Here is a 7,451-nt window from a genome sequence, read left to right on the forward strand (position 1 = left end):
TTTTCTCCACATCGCTCTGGCAAACCTCTCGGGAAGGAACTTTTCTTGTGAAAATAGCTTCATCTTCGGCTGCCGATCAGCGGCGGGTTTAGCTGTACGTGTGGTCTATTTGTTACGAGTACTTTCAGTTTACTGCGTCATCTTTCATTTATGGGAGGATTTTGTTCATTTCAACTTCTAAATCAATGTTAGGGGTCTCATGCACATTCCTGCCAGTTCTGATAGAGTAAATGGATGGTGGCCTGGTGGTTGGGGACCACTGCTTTCAACGACAGCCATTTGAAAACAAACGGCGTAGCAACACATTTAAACACACACTACAATACTCAAAGGCAGTTGTTACCCTTTTTAAAACATGTTGACTGAGTGAATTTTGAAACTTGTTCATGTGTGTCTCTGTATTATACTGTCTTGAGGAGTCCATGGCGAAAGGTCTGCAAAATGTCCATTTAATTGAAGCAAAGCACATGGTAAAAAAATGTGCTCAACATTCAATTTAATTATGATATCACTGTATTCTTTTTAGTATTTCATAGAACGCTTTTATTTTATTTTTTTAATGGGAGCCTGGAATGGATTAATTACATTCTCATTCATCTTGGTGGGTAAAGATGATTTGAGAGTGTGTTGAGTTACAAGCGCCATCGTGGAACAAATTAAACCCTCCTCAAGGCACCACTGTGGAAATGAGCTCGCAGTACGATATGGTGCGTCGCAAACTACACCAGCAGAATCATATACATCCAGTATTGTTACATTAATTTGTCTCTGACTGTGTCTCATTAAATTGTGCAGACGGAACCATTGAAGTGGAGAAGATCAAAAGCATACATTTCAAATGTTTTGTTTTTGTGTCTAACGCACAAAAGCCTGAAGACAATGCTGGGATGCTTTCAAGATGTCTCTGGAATCCTCGTTCGTGGCGAAGGAGAAGCCTCTCCTTTTCCTCTCACCCGGCGCTCCGTTGTGCATTTGTTCCCCAGACACAAGGTTGCACTTTGAAGCTTTGCCAGATGAAAAGTTACATCAACACCCTGTCGTGTCCTCCTTCGTTTCATCAGGAAATGGATGAAGTTCTCCCCCATCCGCTTTGGGTGTTAATGTATGTTCGTCTTCCTGATAGGAAATGGTGAGGTCAATGGATGGTTCTTTTCCTCATCCATCATCACTGGCCAATACAGCTGCTAAATAATACACACGAGAGCTTGCAGACATCCAAATATACATACTGAAGTCAGTTCCAAGCACAGCAAACACGGGCGAAACCTCAAATATCGCCCTTGATAATGTTATGGGATGTGATGTGACGCTAGGACTGAACCATTCATAGTAGTTGTGATTTCGTACAACGCGATTTGGCAGCAATAACCCAAACAAGGAAAATTAAATTGACCAATTTGACGCTTCCATCAAAAATGTCCTTACAGCGAATGAAAGGTTAGAACGCTTGTGTGCCTTTAGTGAGTGGGTGTGTTTGGTGAGTTTGTGTGTGCTCGCTATACATCGTGATGGGATTGCGTTTCACGCAGAAAAGAGGCTGATGTTCCAAGTCAAGGTTATGTCGTGCTGCGGTGGCGTTTCCTGCCAAGCGACGGACTATAATAGGAATGAATGAATCCGCTAAAGGCTGTCGCAAGGTCGGCAAAACAGGTGAATGGTGTGCAACGGGGGGGCCACCAGCCTTGATTAAAGTCAGTATAAATCAGACCCACCAAGTAGGACCTTTGATTGATGCAGGAGATCCTGTGCATTTCTGCTCTTCGCACCAGACAATGAATCTGCAGACAACAAGTCTACCACTTGTGCACTTCAGCATTCTATTTATGAAACAGAGGGAGCCAAAGAACAACAAGCAGCGGCAGCGCAATTGTTCCTGACCTTTAAATATTGACAATGTTTTCTTCTAACAGTCCCAGACATATGAAATTAAATAAACCACAGATGTAATGTGGGCTTAGCTCATCTACCTCACCTCCCGCATTCTGAAACCACAAATGTTAACATAATTGAAGTGTATCGTGCTACTATTGCAATATTTGTATTAATAACAAGGCATGATATGACAACTATAGTTTTTATTTACTAAGAGCCATCTAAAATACTGTATGTCTATTTCCAAAAATCAAAGTCAATGAGCATTACTGTCTTAATCAGTTTCCTTACTAAAAAGCTAACTCTTGTAGTCTTGTGATGGTGGTGACCCAAAAGCTAGGACAAGAGCGATATGCTCACTTTGCTGAAGATTTCCCTCAGATGTGGCGATAGCAGACAATTCCCACTTGTTTGCAAAAGCCAGCAACATGAGGCAGATCACTGAACACAACATTCACTCACCGTAGATGCAACAATACTACCGGTAATAGTTATTGAACAATAAAATAAAGGAGGTGCTGCCTAAAAGACCCCATTCCCAACGAAAGGTGTACAAACAAACAACTGTGTATGGAACACATCAAATACAGGGGGTACTACCGTCAACCTGAACCGTGAGGCCTGCTAGGATGCCATCAACTTTGCTGATGATACAGTTTATACTGTGAGCTTTCTTCTTCCGTGTCGGGGAGAGTCATCAAATATATTCAAGTTAAGTTAGCAGGATCAGGTCGTTTGCAAGTCATTTAGCACCATGCTCTCCACAAACATGCGGTGTGATAAACCGGAGAGGGGGCACCCATCATCCGGGCGCACCCCAGCCCAGTGTCGAACGGCGTTCCGCGCGGCCGGAGCCGCTAACCTTGACCAACCGGGGGGCGGCGGCGCTACGGTATCGGCACATCTAGGCGGGATTCTGACTTAGAGGCGTTCAGTCATAATCCCGCAGATGGTAGCCTCGCACCATTGGCTCCTCAGTCAAGCACATACACCAAATGTCTGAACCTGCGGTTCCTCTCGTACTGAGCAGGATTGCTATCGCGACAACACATTATCAGTAGGGTAAAACTAACCTGTCTCACGACGGTGTAAATTCCAAAAGGTTGATACATCTTTTCCTCCCACTGTTTCGTGACAAGCAGAAAAATGAATTGCTGTTCCACAAGATTGCTGGCATGCTTGCAGCTATGCTAACAGCAGTGTACTTTACAACGCCATTCTTTTTTTAAGCATTAGAAAAAGTAGCTAACGCTGGACAGAAACATTTGAATAAGTGTCTCTTCTGCTTCAAATCGAATTGGGCATGTCATCCTGTAATCCTTTCTGACAAAATGTTACGAGAAGTCCAGAAAAGAACAAACCAGAAGCTGACTTGACTCATGTATGATGTTGCTTTGAACTCCAAAAATAGGTTATTCATTGGAGAATTTGTCAATGTTTTGTGGACCTCCAAACTCAAAAACCTTTGGGCCACTAACTTCAAAGTACCACCGTGCAAATTCTACTGCTGGTTTCTCTGAGTAGCTGTAGATTCATTTTTATTTTGTCCCCCAAATGTACCGGTGTATAAAATAGTACAAGGCGTCCGTTTTATTTCAATATGGTTCATCTGCGTGCATTTTCAGCATTTTACCAAATATAGCCACACTTCTATTTTTACCGTTTCCGGTTCTTCAGAAATTCTCAGCTGATTCTTTACATACAGCACACTGATTGAGAAGAGCTCACACCAAGAGCTGGAAGGGATCAAGGTGAGCTTTTGTAATGTTCGCCCACTTTGTTTTTATAATTTAGAGGGCAGTTGTGTTTACACCTCAACATGGATGTGCATTTCTTTGTCGTGCAAGCATCACCTGGTCAAAGGCCTTTCACGGGAGCTCATGGAACAACCTTTCAGTGGATTTACGGGCACCGTAACGGTTTGACATGCTGCATCTGCTGCTGTCTCATTCGTCATATTTCATGCCTGACATCCAGTTGGGAGCAGTCAATGAGATTGCGCTCTGTGCGATTGAGTGAAATAGGCTCCAGTATGATGGAAAAGCAAAATGAAAACAGAAGCCAAAGAAAGGGGGCAGCTTCCATTTATGGCTCCTTTTTGACAAGCAACTCGGCTGGCGGACAAAGTGGATTAGTAGATGCTCACACAGGACAGGATGAGTGTGAGAAAAGCATATCGGCTTACATGGCTTTAAAAGTCGTCTGTTACTTCTGCAGCTGCTCTACCGTACATAGGGCATATGTCAGAGCCTGCATGCTTTGGCACTCCTAAAATCACCACAACAATGACTATGATTGAAGTACGGTAAGAAGCCACGCATGGGGTGAAAAGATACAGAGTGACTGCGCGACAATCATTTGTGCGATACTACGTTCCAAACGGTGGAATATCGCTTTGAGTTACTGACAGAGTAGTGGAACATTCGCCAGATTTTGATGCAGGCAGCACTATTCAGTTACCGCTCACTAACAATATTAATGTGCTGTGTTGATATGGGCCCAGCAACTGACTGGCAACAAGACCGGGCTGTGGTCTGCCTTTCACCAGAGATCAGCTGGAATTGGCTGTAAGGACCCACTACCATGAATAGTGGTCCAGAAAATAGATGGATGAACAGATGGACTCTCACAATGACAGGCATGAGTGAACTGGAGATGTTTTACACCACGGGTGTCAAACTCATTTTTGTCACATGCGACATGATAGTCACAGTTTCCCACAGTACATAATTAATAGATAAAAAATGTTTAAATCAAAAGGATAGTAGTTTGTTCAACTGCTGTTCAAGTTACTGTAATAACATGACAAGAAAATGCTTGCAATATCGCAACATGATTATTTATTACATTTAGCAATTTGAAATTTTGGTTTAGATTTTAGCAAGCATCAAGTTGACCTGCTTGATTTGCTTCCACGGGCCACATAAAATCATGTGGCAGGCCAGATCTGGCCCCCGGGCCTTGTGTTGGACACCAGTGTTTTAGACCCTTCTGTCAAAGTAGGTTTGCTTGGCCTTACACACATGCACACCCAAAGCCCAGAACTGAAGAATGAGCTCAGTGTGTGTTTTAATTTTTATATGGTCCTTTTGTGGATTTTTGTCACATGTATCCCTCTCTCTCTATTATACACACACACACACACACACACACACACACACACACACACACACACACACGCACACACATTCCCTGAGTTCCGTGTGTGGATTTTATTTCCCTTCAGTGACAACGTGGCATGTGTTTAAATGGCGACCAGCCCAGGAACTTGTCCATCTTTTGGCTCCAGCTCTCTCCTGAATAGGACAAGCACTATCAAGAATGGATGTATGGCTGTAATAAAAAAAGGCTGTGATTCTTAAATGGTGAATGTCATATAGACACTTTGTAGTGATGAATTCATCTTAAAATGTCAAACTGCTTTTTTCTGACAATCGAGTATGACCTTTACCGAATCCAACAGGCAAAGAATAATACAAAATAAACTTCCCGTGGCTGCAATTACCCTGAAACCAAAACAAGAAATGTCAACATATTTAAGTTGTACTCCCGCAGTGATTTGTAATCATGCCTTGGAACACCACCACACAACTAGAAATAAAAAGACCAGCCTGAAGCCGTTTGTACGTTTGTTTGTTTGTTTTATCCGTCCAGCGAAGCAGGACTTCTTTCCACAGTCTCATAGGTGACTCCATCTGGTCGTGCCTCCAACTCATGTTCCTTCTTAATCATCAACAACTCAACATTTCTGTTGTCCTCAGGCCAAGATGACTGCACACAATTGAGGTTTCCACATAGGTGTGCCACAAAGATTTGGAAACTGCAACCCTGTGGTGGGTTTTGCCAAGCGCAAAGGGGTTTCTTTCCCAAGCAGTTTTGCTTCATTTGAGAAGCAACTTTCTAATTTTGAGGAGCATTTTTTGCAGTTTAATCCCAGGGACCTGCAGTAAGGATTTTATTCAACAATCGAAATAGGACAAAATAACGAACAAATGTTTTCCCTTTTATAACATGTATACGTTGTTTTACATTCACATTTAACATAGCAGCAAACTTGTCTAGGAACATTTTCAGTGGGTAGTATAAATTTCAGTTTACCGTAAATTTAGTATTTCTGAATGGGTTGTATGATCCTTGAGCAAATTTTGCCAAACCGACCTCCAGCAGCAAATCCAAAATTGACTTACTCGAGGGGGCCACTTACACCGCCACAGAATTAGTGCAGCCTTAAAGTTCAGGTCCGATAAGAGGGTGTGGCCAAAGTACCGCCCAATCACGTGTCAGCCTTAAGGTACTTTTAACTTTCTAGGCCACAACTAACTGCTGATGTGCGCCACAATGTTCGGTAAATCATTTTCAGATCCGGTCCTGTCACAGCTGTGATTGAGTCATTTTCTCTCCAGACACGTATTAAATTGCCTGCTATGTTGGTATTCAACAGTTGGATATGTTGCGTTTTAACATGGTTCCAGCCAGACTCGATCACTCAAGCACTAATTCCGATTAACAACCAGTAAAACTAAACATTGTTGCTACCCGCATCACATGCAAAAGATGTTAAATAATAGATTAAAAAACACCCACCAAACGATTTCACCCCTGAAACCTGATGTGGGTGCGAGCATAGCGCGAGTCCAGCAATGAGCAGTACTCACTCACCTGTTCACACATCAAACTGATTTGAGCAAAGCAGGCTGTAGCGACCTCTTAAGATGCAACCTGCTAACATTTATCCCACTAATAATGTTTATTGCATTTCAAACTCGCGCTCCACTGTACGGAATAGCGAGTTGTTTTCTTGGCGGTGATAGTAATGCGATTTGACATCACGGCCACCAATGGCAGTTGCCACGCTGTTATCTAAATTTCTATGTGCGGAGCAACCAGCTCCTTTCTGAAAGATATGTTGCAGTTACAAAACATTCCACAAGAGAGGGCTGTTTTCCTTTAAATGCATCTACCCGGCTACAGTCGTGTACTGTTTTGTACTGCACGACCATTTTTTAAAAATTCATTTTAAAGTTATTCATTCATTCATTCATCTTCCGAACCGCTTGATCCTCACTAGGGTCGCGGGGGGTGCTGGAGCCTATCTCAGCTGTCTCCGGGCAGTAGGCGGGGGACACCCTGAACCGGTTGCCAGCCAATCGCAGGGCACACAGAGACGAACAACCATCCACGCTCACACTCACACCTAGGGACAATTTAGAGTTTTCAATCAGCCTGCCATGCATATTTTTGGAATGTGGGAGGAAACCGGAGCACCCGGAGAAAACGCACGCAGGCCCGGGGAGAACATGCAAACTCCACACAGGGAGGCCGGAGCTGGAATCGAACCCGGTACCTCTGCACTGTGAAGCCGACGTGCTAACCACTGGACTACCGGGCCGCCCCATTTTAAAATTAGATGTTTGTAATTTTTTTTGTTTGATATTTTGTTGTTGTGATTATGGTATTAGTAATTATTGTGAAGGTTGGCCTGGTGGTCGAGTGGTTAGCGTGTCGACCTTACAGCGCAGCGGTACCAGGTTCAATTCCAGCTCCAGGCTCCCTGTGTGCAGTTTGTATGTTCTCCAGTG

The sequence above is a fragment of the Hippocampus zosterae genome, chromosome 2 (genome assembly GCF_025434085.1).
Source record: "Hippocampus zosterae strain Florida chromosome 2, ASM2543408v3, whole genome shotgun sequence".
Classification (NCBI taxonomy): domain Eukaryota; kingdom Metazoa; phylum Chordata; class Actinopteri; order Syngnathiformes; family Syngnathidae; genus Hippocampus; species Hippocampus zosterae.